This window comes from Pan paniscus, chromosome 2 (assembly GCF_029289425.2).
Source record: "Pan paniscus chromosome 2, NHGRI_mPanPan1-v2.0_pri, whole genome shotgun sequence".
NCBI classification, from domain to species: Eukaryota; Metazoa; Chordata; class Mammalia; order Primates; family Hominidae; genus Pan; species Pan paniscus.
The window spans coordinates 137,353,419-137,366,512 of record NC_085926.1 but is presented as its reverse complement, the minus strand read 5'-3'; the positions used below and the strand labels follow the sequence as shown (position 1 = coordinate 137,366,512).

General features: G+C 46.1%; 1 long non-coding RNA gene across 2 annotated transcripts in view; it reads right to left on the bottom strand.

Annotated features, from left to right (window-relative positions):
• Positions 1-13,094, bottom strand: part of LOC100986620 (uncharacterized) — a 213,015-nt gene that overhangs the window by 150,255 nt on the left and 49,666 nt on the right. The window contains exon 3 of one of the 2 annotated variants that reach the window (XR_010111662.1): positions 7,980-8,290. The exons of the other annotated variant lie outside the window; for it this stretch is intronic. This is a non-coding gene — a long non-coding RNA (uncharacterized LOC100986620). Of the gene's footprint in view, positions 1-7,979; positions 8,291-13,094 lie in introns of those variants that run through there. 2 annotated transcript variants of the gene reach the window in all.

Here is a 13,094-nt window from a genome sequence, read left to right as displayed (position 1 = left end):
AGTCTGCAACTTGCCCTGGGCAGCCTGGGCAGAGCTATTCCAACAGATCTGCAGTGCCAGCTGCTCTTGGCCCAAGCCAGCCCACTCTCCATCAGCCCTGTGCTGTGGAGGGGGTCACTAACTACAGGTCTACTCAGACTCAGTGTAACTTCTCAACTACTGCCACATGCCAGGTGCTGCAAACTCTGGGGCCAGGAGGCCTGAATTCAAGTCCTGCCCCTTCACTTCTTAGCTGGGTGACCATGGGCCTGTCATTTGGCCTCTCTGTCCTCATTTTCCTCTATCATAATATGAAGAAGAGACAAAACTATCATCTCCTCCACTGGGTCATTGTGAGGATTAAGCAATTTAAAACATGCAAAGTGTTTGGAACGGGCCCTGGTGTGTGGTAAGGATTCAGTCCCTGTTAGCCCTGGTCCTTCTGCTGAGTTACCCCCTCCACAGTCTCAGGGGTCCTGGTGAGCAGATGCTAACTAGAGATAGGTCAATACTTCCACAACCTTCTGGTGCCTTCAGAACATTAGGTTCATTATTCTGAGCAGAATTGTATTTTGCTGCTGGATACGCAGATAGAATAGTGCACCTGGAAGGACAGAGTGGTTAATGCAGACAGATTTGTGATGGATCATTCACGGGGTCCTAAATTCATGGGGTCCCACAGGTAAAAGGCATGTCCTTCATCCTTCTGTCCCACCATTAGGCAAGCATTCTCTTTGTAAAGCAGGTTTATCCCCAGAGGGGTAGCACATGGTGTTAGCACACTTTGGTATGATTTGAATGATCAGATCTTTTCATTGATCCTGAACATCCTAAATGGGATTAGGGGGATGGATAGAAAGGCTGCAATCCAGCCATGTGGCCCAGAGCCAGCCTTGGCTCAAGCCCTTTGATCAAGCCATCATGCCATGGGCCTCCTGGCAAGCTGTGCTCCCAAACAAACTGCCATGTTCCTGCAGCAAGAAAGCCAGAAAAGTGCCTGGCTGGAGCCTCATGTTAGCCGGGAGAACGGAGGAGGCGGAGTTCTCTCACATGCATGGCCTTTTTGGTCAAGTCAGTGAGAGGTGCTGGGGAGGAAGGGGAGCCTCCTGAGGAAGTGCAGGCCTCCTCTCCTGGGGCAGACAGGGAACCAAGTAGAGGGACCAGTGAAGTGGGCCCTTTGTCCCCACCTTCCTAGAGCTTCCCCAAGAGCCCATCCCCACTCCTATCACTCTCGCCAGGCTTGCCCTTGCTCGCCACAGGCTCAAATGACCTCTCATCTGTCCCTCAAGAAAACCCTAATGAATGAGGTTGTGTCTGAAGCCCACTGGGGACTCACTGTGAAGTATTCTGTGCAGGTAAGGGGTTAGTATTTATTTTTGATCCTGGGTTAAGATTCCATGAAAAGGTTTATCGTCAAATAAATTTGGAGAACTATATCCCCTTCCTAGAAATTCACAATGAGAATTAGCATTTTTAAAGCTCTGACAAGTCCTCCAGCAAAGACACCCAGCCTGAAACCATGGAATCCCCTTCACCCAGAAGAGTTCCACATCCACAGAGTGCTTTGGAAGCAATGAACTCATTCCCAACATGTGCATGCCACTTTTTCAATTATACATGGCAACAATATACTTTAAAACTCTCATTTTCCAAGTGGAATAGTCTCAGTATATTTTTTCCACAAATGAAAAGTAACTGAATGAATTAGTTTACCTATAGTATGAAAGACTCGTAGTGGCTGTATTCATTCTACTGATAATTCTTTTTCAAAGAAGATGCATCTGAACTCAAAGTAGTAAAATTTTAGGTCCCATTGAAAAGCCTGGGCATCTATTTTGGGCCAGGGCCTTCTTTTCATTCCAGCACTCACTGTGGATAGGATAAGTCAAGTTGCCTCTCTCATATTTCTGTTCCCTCAGCCTGTTTCAGAACCAAACCATGGTAGGAATGCTTCACTCCAGCACCAACAAGCCTAGTCGGGAATAGAGTAGAAAAGATTAAATTTTAAGACCTATCTAGGGCTTATACTGAGGACAGGGCAGGCCAGTGGGAAGCACTCTTAGAACCTCAGAACCCCACCTCCAGGGAGTATCATGAGAGACATTGGGGTTAGCCGTTAACCAGTGGGGCCTGTTCTTGAAAGTTAAAGAAAACCTATCCTTGAAAGTTAAAAAAAAATCCAGGCTCACAAATGGGCAGCATTGCAGGGTGGCTCAAGCTTGGACTTTGGCATCAGCCCTTGGTTTGAACATGGACCTTGTCACTCTCCAGCTGTGTGACTATGCAGCAGTTACTTCCCCTCTCTGAGCCTCCCCTTTCTCATCTGTAAAGTGAGGATTATAGAACCTGCTGCATGGGAAGTAGTAAGGAATGAATAAGACCCTGTGGTACAGTGTCTGAAACAACAGTCAATTCTCTCCCTATATACAGATTCTCCTCCCCAATCCCATATATTTATCCATAGTAATACATATATAATGAGGTGATTATTTCCTTCATGAAAACTCTCTGCTTTCTAAGAGTTTTAATACTGAGATCACTTACTGTAGTCATTTCCAAATGTGAAGATCAAACAGAAGGACTTATTAAAAACACAGATTCCTGCCGCCTCCCCTGCTACTCTAATCTGGTTCTGAGGTCAGGGACAGGGCCCTGGAATATGTACTATTTCAAGCTCCCCAGGCGAGTCCTCTGCAGGTGCTTAGCAAATACACTGGTAAACCCAGCCTCGTTCATCCTAAGCATGATCATTTTAAACATATTTTCCCACATATGCACACCCACATTCTCAAGCAAAAGCCCAAGTCCACCTCCATAGGTGAGTAAAGTCAGTGGTCAAAGGTCATGTGAACCACTCACACATCTTTCTGCTGATGCAGTATTAGGGCCCCTGACTGTGTCCAACGAGTCCTATAAGAGAAGTGACGTCACCCTCTCTAGAGCAGCTTCATAATGGGGGAGATGTTTAGGCCCTGGATAATGGCAGTGGGTGATGGGAACAGGGTATGGGTGATGGGAACAGGTGGAGAAGGAACCAGCACAAGCAAAGGCATGAAGCAGAAAAAGGCAAGGAGGGTTGGGGAGAGGTGGGGTGGGGGTTCTTGCCCATGGTGGAAGGCAGGAGGACCAGGATCTGGAGGGCTGTTCTCTCAGGCTCGGGTAGGTCATGAACACTTGTTTGGCCTCAGTCAGTGCACCAGGAGAGCCAGAGCTTCTGAGGAGAGTGATGTATCTGGGATTCTGCAGCTCAGAAAATGATACCCCAAAGTATGGCACTTTGGTGTGCTGAGTACTTTGAACTAAAGGACATTGGAAGACCTCAGAAGCAACCTCAGAACCATGGTCTCTTTGACTTCCTGCTTCCTATCTCTCACCCCTCATTTCTCCCTCAAAGCAAGTCATAGAAACATAATTCCTTGTCCCCTAGGTGGGTCATAAAAACTGGAACCCCTCTCCCCCAAAGTAAGCCATGAACCCTGGAAATACTACTCTGACCTCCCCATCCCCTTCTGTCTAGGAGGTGGCCATAAAGAAATTCTCTGACCTACCCTTATCTGATATTAGATCCTAAGGCCCTCATTGCAGAGGGGTCCTGCATCATACCCAGAAGGAAGAAATGCTACAACAGAGAGGCCAAGAAGAATCTGAACAGACAGGCCTTGCTGGGTTTTCCCATTCAGTCTTTTACTACTGGATTATACCCCTTTTGTCCAATACAAAAAGAGTACATGGCTGTCCACTCTTCATCAAACCTAAGCATAAAAACAGTTTCCCCTGGGTCTTGGGGTCTTCATTTTTGAAGTCTCCCATATCACATAAAAGCTTGATTAAATAAATGTGTTATGCTTTTCTCTTGTTAACCTATCTTTTGTTCTAGGAGTGTGGTGGGGAGGAAAGATGTCACTCTTTTTCATCCCTAGGAGGACAGGAACCAGGAATGCACTCCAGTCATTGTTGACAGGACAGATGAAGGTGGGGAGAGGAACCCAGGATCAAGTATTTCAGGGGAGAAGCAGTGAGGGACCCATATTAGGGATAGGGAGTGGTCACAGGAAGGAAGGGAAGAACAAGAGAGGTGCTTTAAGGAGCTGCCACACTAGGCAGGGCTGCATAAAGCTCACAGAGGAGGTGAGGGCATAAAGATGGTTGTGGGTGTGGGGACGAGGGAGGACAAATACACACAACACAGCTCAGCAGTGGCAGAGGGAGAGGGGGGTGCCAAAGGGAAGATCACATGTTGGGTTAAGCCTGTTGTACATGAGGTGACAGAGCAATGACTGCAAAGGCCGGCACGCTCTGTCTCCCTCAACCACTGCCACCCTCCAATGACTAATTGTTACCCCCTTCAAGAGTCCAGCAGCTGCTGCTGGCTGAGAAGGGAGGGAGGTCTTGGCTGGGGCCAGAGCTGATGAAACAGTGACTGCCAGTTTTGAGGCTGGGAGATGCTGATGTCACAAGGGATAAGGGGAGCTACAGAAGGGACAGGAGGGGAGAATGAGGGAGAGGAGAAAGGAGGAAGGAGGAGAGGAGAGAATGTTGCAGGGAGAGGAAGGGAAACAGAGGGGAGAGGTGAAGAGGAAGGGATGAGGGGGTAGAGGAGGAGAGAAGATGGGAAAGGAGGGGAAAGGGTAGGAGGAAAGGGAAGTGAAGAGGAAGGCAGAGGGAAGAGGAAGGGAGAGGAGAGGAAGGGAGAGGAGAAAAGAGCAGAGGAGGGGGAAAGAATGGGAGAGAGGAAAGCAGGGAAGAGGATAAGGCAAAGGAAGAAGAAAGAAGAGGAGAGGGAAGAGGAGGGAGAAAGACTGGAACAAGTAAGAAGAGGGGAGAGAGATAGGAGAAGCTTGGAAAGAACACCTGCTCCTCACCAGCAAGAGATGAAAAGAGGAACAGGTGGGAGCTATGTCTTGCCTACCCAGGGTTCACAGAACACAGTCAGAGCAATAGCAACTGAGACAGACCCCAGGGGCTTTCTGTAGCCTCTGTTGTTTTTTTCTCCAATGCAAAGGAAGATTCATTTTAGAACAACTAGGCAATTAAAGCAGAGCTAGTGCACCCACAGGAGGCTCATCCTGGGCCCTCAACTGGTCTTCAAGGCAAGGAATAGATCCAGGTTGTAGGCTTAATCCTTTGTTAAGCACCTCCTCTGTCCCTATTTGAGCTGTTTCCAGGATTAGGATGTAGGTGCCCATTCAGACCAGGTGAAATACTCAAAGTCCCATATTTGGTAAGTAGCAGAGGCAGAATTTGAACACAGGGGTTCTCTCTCCAGAGCCCTAAGGCCCTCCACACAGGAGGCGGCCCCTGACAGGGACAGGGCTATCCTTCCCCCAGCAATCTCCAGAGCCCTGGCATCTTCAGAGACCTCTAATCCCATTTCTTCCCAATCATTTGAAACCAGGTGTGTTAGATAGTTTTTGCATTGCTATAAGTACCTGAGACTGGGTAATTTATAAAGAAAAGAGGTTTAATTGACTCACAGTTGTGCAGGCTGTACGAGTATGGCTCTGGCATCTACCTCCAATAAGGGCCTCAGGAAGCTTATAATCATTGCACAAGGCAAAGGGGGAGCCAGTGATGTCACATGGCAAGAAAGAGAGCAAGAAACAGTCAGGTGGAGGTTCTGGGCTCTTTTAAACAACCAGATCTCACAAAAACTAACCAAGTGAGAACTCATTATCACCAAGGGGATGGCACTAAACCATTCATAATGAATCCATCACCATGACCCAATCACCTCCCACCAGAACCTACATCCAACATTGGGAATCACACTTCAACATGACATTGGTGGGGTGGGGGTGGTGGGGACAAACATCCAAACCATATCCCCAAACTTTATTTTTCTGAAATTAGCATTCACTTTAGGTCTCCTTCGAGACCAATACCACTGCAGACAGGTGGTCATCAAAAGTGACTTGTTTGCATTTTCCCCTGCTGGGGCGGAGTGGGTGGGGAGAGATAGGTCCCACCTCTGTGGAGAGCCTAACAGAGCTAATGGAAGGACTGGCCTCCTAAAGCTGATTCTTCCACTTGAATCTGCTCTTTTCATTCATGATTTGTGATTGATTAGAAGGGCAGGGATTGGGGAAATTTAATTTTGGCTCCCTGATTACACTTGTTGTGTAGACAGATACAATTAGAATCCGGGGCTTAAGAAAATGAAATAGAAATGAACTAGACAGAATTTTCAAGAACTTTAAACATTTGATCACTACTTTTCTGGGGCTGGTGCTCACTTTAATTGCTCCTCATGCTTCTGGCCTGCTAAAGCTACAGAAAGCAAGGGAGGGCCAGAGGAAAGCCTGTAAAAGATGAACAAAATCCCACCTTTGGGGAATATTACAATGGGAAATGTACTCAGCCAAAAAAGAGCTTCCTGAGATCCTATCATGGGTCAGGTGCTGTGTCAGAGGCTTAGGGACACAGAATGTATCCGTCTGAGTCCCACCACAGAAACAGAAACCATGCTAGGCATTTCACATAGAGGAAATTTAGTACGGGGAACAGGTTACACAGAAGATGGAAAAGCTGAGGAGCCAAATAGGAGATAGTGAAGCAAGTCAGAACTTAGCAACATCAGAAAGCTGCCAATTACTAGATAGAGGGACACAAGGAGGAACGTGGTGTTTTCAGAACCCAGAAGCCAGGGCTGCCAAGCAGGGCTGGATCATAGAGAGGAGCTATCAGGGAGACACAGCCACTACCAAAAACCCCTGAAAGAGAATAGGGAAGAAGAGAGAGAGAAGCATCCTGGCTTCTCCTTTTTTCCCACTTTTTCATCTCCCATCAGCACTCCCCTTGGTAGAAACTAGCCGGAAGCCTGCCACTGCCCAGGGAGCCTGGAAAATGTAGTTCCCCGCAGTGCAGAGCAGAAAGGGGAAGGCATCTGATAGCAAACGGGCATGGAGAAGCACGCAGACAAGTGGCCCCAACCCCTGTCCTCAAGAAGCTCCTGGTCAGACCATCACAAGGATGCATGAGAGGGAGCATGCGGGAGGCTGTAGGAGCCCAGAGGAGCCCAGAGGAGTGACTTGCAGCCAAACCTGGGTGGGAGGGTTTCCCATCAGCACTATCACCTGACCTGAGGTTTAAGGACTAAATGTGATTTGGAAAGGTCACCTCTGAAGTAAAGGGAAGAAGGAAAGGGGCCATCACAGCTAACAACGCCCTCCTTGTACCCTGCGGTATCCCAGGTACTTTACAGGCATACATGAGCTCTCTTAATTCTCAATACAACCTTACACAGTGATATTATTCTCACTGTACAAATGAGACTGATGCTTAGCAGTGTAAGATAAACATGCCCAGGAGACAGGCAGGACATCAGGGTTGGAGTTGAAATGCAGTTTCATGGAGCCCAGGCTCTTACTGGCCTCTCCCTGTGCAGGGGGCTGCCTTACTGTTATCACCCATCAGTCTTTGGGCAAATGTGACCTTTTCCAAATGCAGACAAACCTTAATCCCAATCTTAAAGGACAATGAAGTTAATAAAAGAAAGCACTTATTAAATTGGAACAAAAGACTATTTTATTAGCCTAATTACTTTTAACTCCTATTAAGTGTTTCAAAGCTCAATGGAAGTGTTTACTTTTATTAAGGTTCATTGTTTTAAGCTTAAAAAGCAATGTTTTCAAACTTAAAACTTCTCAAGAGCCCAGGTCCTTGGCCTCATTGCAGACCCGCTGGCCTGGGCAAGCCAGGGGTGTCACCTGTCTGTGGCCAGGTGTGAGTGTGAGCATGCAGGGACTCTGAGCCTCCTCTTTATAGTGCGCCTCACACTTGCAATTATTTAATGATCTGTAACTATTGTTAATTGCTGTTCCCATCCTCCCGGGTCAGGAACTCCCCAAGGGCTGAGACAGTTATCTTTCGTGTCCTGTTCTCTTTCCTGGTGTCTCTGTCCTTTGCCCGTCAGCATCACTCACAGTCAGCCAGCCTATTTATCAAGCACATATCAGTGCCAGCACCTGTGATAGATGCCAGACATTTCTTTCATCCACCTATTCATTCAAGGAGCATTTATTGATCGTCTAGTATGAACCAGTCCCAGTCGCCAGGCATTGAGGAAATCATTGGTAAGTAAAAGAGGCAAGTTACCTCTCAACACAGATTTTGTTTTTAAACCTCACAGTCTTGCAGGTGTCATTGTCCTCATTTTATAAACAAGAAGAGTGAAGTTCATACATGGTGAGCAGGTTGTTCAAAAGCACACCCCTAAGAAGTGACAGAGCCAGGACTCATCTCTTCCCTTCTCAACACTTCCTCTCCTCCTTGCTGGGTGGGGTGGCAGGCAGAGGGAGAATCTGCAAATTAACTGGAGAAATTGGAAGACCCAAAGTCAATGGTTTATGTGTTTCTCATTAAAATAAAAGAGTTCCCTGTAATCCACTAGCCACAGAGGAATGATATTCTATTTGTAACATGCTCTACACAGTGCCTGGCATGAAACAGTCACTGAATAAATTGTGGCTAAAACAATAGTCTATCATCACTCTCCTGTTTTAAACCAAAATGGGACCATATTGCTCTAGTGCAGTGGTTCTCAACCAGGGACAATTTTGCCCCCCAGAGGACATTCAGCAATGTCTGGTGACATTTTCAGTTGTCAAAACTGGGGGTGGGGTGCTACTGGCATCTAGTAGGTAAAGGCCAGGAATGCTGCTAATCATCCTACAACACGCAGGACTGCCCCAAATGTCACTATTGCAGAGAATGAGAAGCTGGTATTGTGGAGACTTTTCCTGGGTTGTTGATTATTCTTTGATAACATTATTTTCCATGATTGACCACATGGCTGATGACTTCCTGGAATACATTTGTTAAAAAGTCGTTTTTTTTTCTGGCCTTATAATCCAAGTTTAGGATTAATCTTACCCCAACTTAATAGACTTCCAGACAGTTGCAGTTGTCTACAAGATTTCCTCCTAGTAGGGCTTTGGGTGTTGGCACTGTTTGGCTCATTCCACTCTCCCTGGGTCTTATTGACTTTCAGGGAGCCTAGAAGAGCTGGACAAAACCTGCTTCTTTGCAGAAAGAGTCGGGGTTCCAAAGATTTCGTTACGATTTTTTAAAGATCACTCTCTCAAAGTTCTTTCTCTCCCATATCACAGGCCTGGAGGCCCTTTCTTAGCCCCATTGTGACCTTTGGGGAATGTTAATGCACTTCTAGCTCATGGAAACCCCGGAAGCCAGTGTCGTGTGACATGAGCCCAGCCGGATTAGAATGATTTCAAATCTTTTTAGGATTAAAGAACAATGGCCTTGTCAGAAATGTCAGGATAATTAGAAAAAATAGTGCTGCTTTCCCTAATCGGATGAGGTTCTGGGGGCTGCAAAGGCATCAGCCAGGAAGCGGCTCCATTTTCTCTAAAACATGAAGCCATGGAAGACCTACAGGGTCAAGACTCTCACCCCTGATTCTCCACCTTGGCCAGAAGTGGGAGTCCTCAGTTTATCGTCTGCCAATTATACCTCAATAAACCTTTTTTAAAAAATGTTTTAAGTAAGGACTATGAGGGGAACCTGGTTATCTCTGGCTAGAGGGATAAGGAGTTCAATAAAACTCACAGAACTAGAGCCATGAAAGCCTCAGTGGTCATCTGACACTACTCCTCTCTGTGAGAAGCCATAGAAGAGACTTGCTAAGATCACTTAGTGATGGGGGAAGCTAGGACTCAAATTCAGATTTTCCTGTCTTGCATTCCAGACCTCTTTCCAATGACAATGAGGTCTAAGGAAAATAGCCACCACACTGAAAGCCATGCTGCCCTCTCTCGGGCTCTCATGCTTTCAAATCGGGAGACATTATAAAGCACTGCACTGGGTTCAGGGTAACTAAAAGGACCATCTTACATTTATGAGGTGTCTGTCAGTTGTTATGGCACGTTCATATTTGTTATCTTATGTAATCTTTATAAGAACTAGGATGGAAAGGTAGTATCAAAATCTCAATGGCTGATGAGGAAACCAAGGCACAAAAAGGTTAATTTGATTTTCCCTGGTCTAGGTAGCTAACAACGGAGCTGGCACTTCAACACTGTTTGCCCAACCCTTGTCCCCCAGACCTTTCTCTGCTCCTTTGCGTTTCATATCTATTGCCTGAATTCCAAGCTCCCTTTTCAGAAAGACCCCACTGGTGGTCATGTGAAGGTTGAATCGTATCCCATTTGGCCTGTGTCTCAGTACCCAGGGCCCAGGATCTGTGCGCAGGGCTGGGGGGCTACGGATCCTCTCTAGGAGTCTCAGCTTTGACACTGAGTCATCTTTTGAAAGTACGTATATGATAATAAAGGTAATCATTTTTGAGTACTTATTGTGTGTCAGGCACAGCGCTAGACCCCTCCCATGCATTTGCTCATTTAGTCCTCACAATAACTCAGTGGGGTAGGTAGCATTTTTATCCCCATTTTACAGACAAGGCTCTCTGATGCTCAGAACACCCAAGGAACCTGTCCACATTTCCCAGCTGTGGAGCAGCAGAGCCTGCAATAAACACAGATTGGAAAGCCCCCCTTGCTTTAAGCAAGTGCTGGTTAATGTCCTACAATAGGACTGTTATGAGCACTACATTTCATAGTGCAGGAGAGAAGAGCATTGGCTAATGGGGCTTTCTCAGGAATTCCATGTCAGATAAGCTTTTGTTTGTTAAGCATTCACTGGATGCAGAGCCCTCTCCAGGCTCTAGGATCTGAGCTGCCACCCAAGTCAGAAGCAGAGGCCTGGTGTCCTTTGAAATCCTGATTCTACTCAGCTCCTTCTTTCTGAGCTCCAGGATGTGAAAATGATACATGTGGGAATAGTGGGCTCCACTGTATTCAGGCTTGTGTTCTCTTCATGGGTGGGCAGTGGGTGGGCATGAGGCCAGCAGGGAACGATGCCAAAGAAAACTGAGGTTCTTGTATGCCCTGGAGATGGGCTCTGGGTGGCTGAGCAGGTCAGACCATGAGAAGAGGCACTTGAAAACAAAGAAGAGGAAGAAGGATTTTTAGGTTCTGCCCCCATCGTGGCTTTCTGGATGCCAGGAGGAATTATTGGTGAGTGTCCAGCTGGACCTCAATCAGTGATGCTGCTGACTCTCTGGAACCTGCCATTTTGCTCCTATTCACTTGTCTTTCATTTTTTGCCATACATCACCCTGCTTTAAAAAGAGATCTCTAACTGACTGTACAATGACATCCCTGCTCAGGGAGTCTCCCAGCCCTGCCCTGCCTCTCCCCTGCAATATTTCCTCAGATGCAGTGGCCAAGGCAGGTCATCCTCATGCCTGAGAAATCACTGAAAGGGGAATCTGGCTGAGCCCCCAGCTCCCAACCACAACCCTTTCCCTCCCTGCTTTCAACTCTGCTAAATAAGAAAGCTGGCTCAGGCATGGTATGAGGGATACTATCATGTCCTGCCTCTCAAAAGCAATGGGCACCACTTTACGAACCAGTTGGCATGGCGACTGAGCCAAGAGGATGCTTTCAAAATGAGCAATTTAACATAAAATGATCCTTGCATTTTTAACTGAATGTCACATTCCCGTAATTGTAGGACAGCTAATTGGGTAATTGTTCAAAATGTCTTATTTCTGTTCTCATTCCACTGAATGTGTATACATGCAAGCACACACACAGTCACACACACACACACAGTCACACTCACAATGGGCCATGCTACTAATGCCATGGTTACCAATGACCAAATTCATGAAGCATTTGACCTCAATGCTGGACAATTTGGTGGCTATTGATTCATCAGCGTCATCACTACCTAATTGTGTTCAACCCGATACAGGCCCTTCTTCATTCCCCTCATCTCATACAGAGGATGTTTGTGACTTTCAAGATGTCAAACCTGTACTCTCACACACCCACTCCAACAGAGGGGAAATCTGCCTGGTCAGGGAACTCTGACTTAAGAAAGTTATGGCATGGCTCTGCCTATGTTTTTGAATTCCGAAGCCCCAGCCTAAGCATGTGTCCAGGGTTTATTGTATATCCATCTTTTAACATTAATTCCATGAAAAGCATACGTGTTGTCATCTGAGACAAAACTGCCTGTTTATTTGTTCTGATTTAATCCTGGATTCCATGGCATACATGCTTGGTGCCTGAACTGGAACCCAGCTCTTTGAATTCACTGCTTTGGTATACTAGTTGCCACAAAATATTTTTTGTTGTAAACATTGTTTCCGAAACTCTAATCTGGTGAGCAATTCCGTTTTGCTGGGTTCCTATGTTAAACTGACTTTAGAGAGAAGGTATCCACCATACCTCAGGACAGACTGTCCCTCCAAAAAGAGCATGGAGGACTGGTTAACTCATCTTAATTATTTTTCTAAATTCAAATTGCTGCTCTGAATAAACTAGAAGTAGTCACATGTGCTCAACTTGTGTTTCAGCCTGGGGCAGCAGACTGAGTCTGCTGTTTAATTGTGCTGAAATCCAGAGATGAAAAGCTGGTAACCAAGAGCCTGTCACCCAGAGGGGGTAATGGAAACCCCACTCCATCTCAGATGACAGACACCATTCTGACCTTTTATTGCTGATTGCAAGCCTTTTGAGTATAAAGTATTCTCTTTTGTTCTGATTTTCTGACAACTGTTTAATCATGTTCTATTCATAGAAATTACAGTAAAATTCTGTTGTTTCTCATGTATCAAACAAGATAATGCACATGGAAATCAAGTTCTGGAAATGAATAATAAAATCCTAAACCTCCCAGCAGTAGTGAAATCCTGAAGTGTGCTGAAGGCGAGGTGTGTAGGTACAGACTGGGAGGCATAGAAGACATTCATCCTGCCACAAACATTTCCAAATACATTTGCCCTCAAACCAAGGTCCAATCATCAATAAAATGAAAGTCCAATTTTAACAGCACAATGGAAAAACTTTGAGTAGGGAACTGACATTTATTATCTTTAACGTACATTATTTTATCTGATCCCTACAATGGCCCTATAATGTATGTTCCATTAACTCCATTTTATGGACAAGGGAACCGAGGTTAGGGATGAGAGACAATGCCCCAAGGCTGCCTGGTCAATAAGCTGCTGGGTGCTGACTCTAAAGGCCCCATTCTGATTTTCAAAACATTTCAACTGCCACAACTCCAGTGTCCCATCGGCTGCCTGCCCA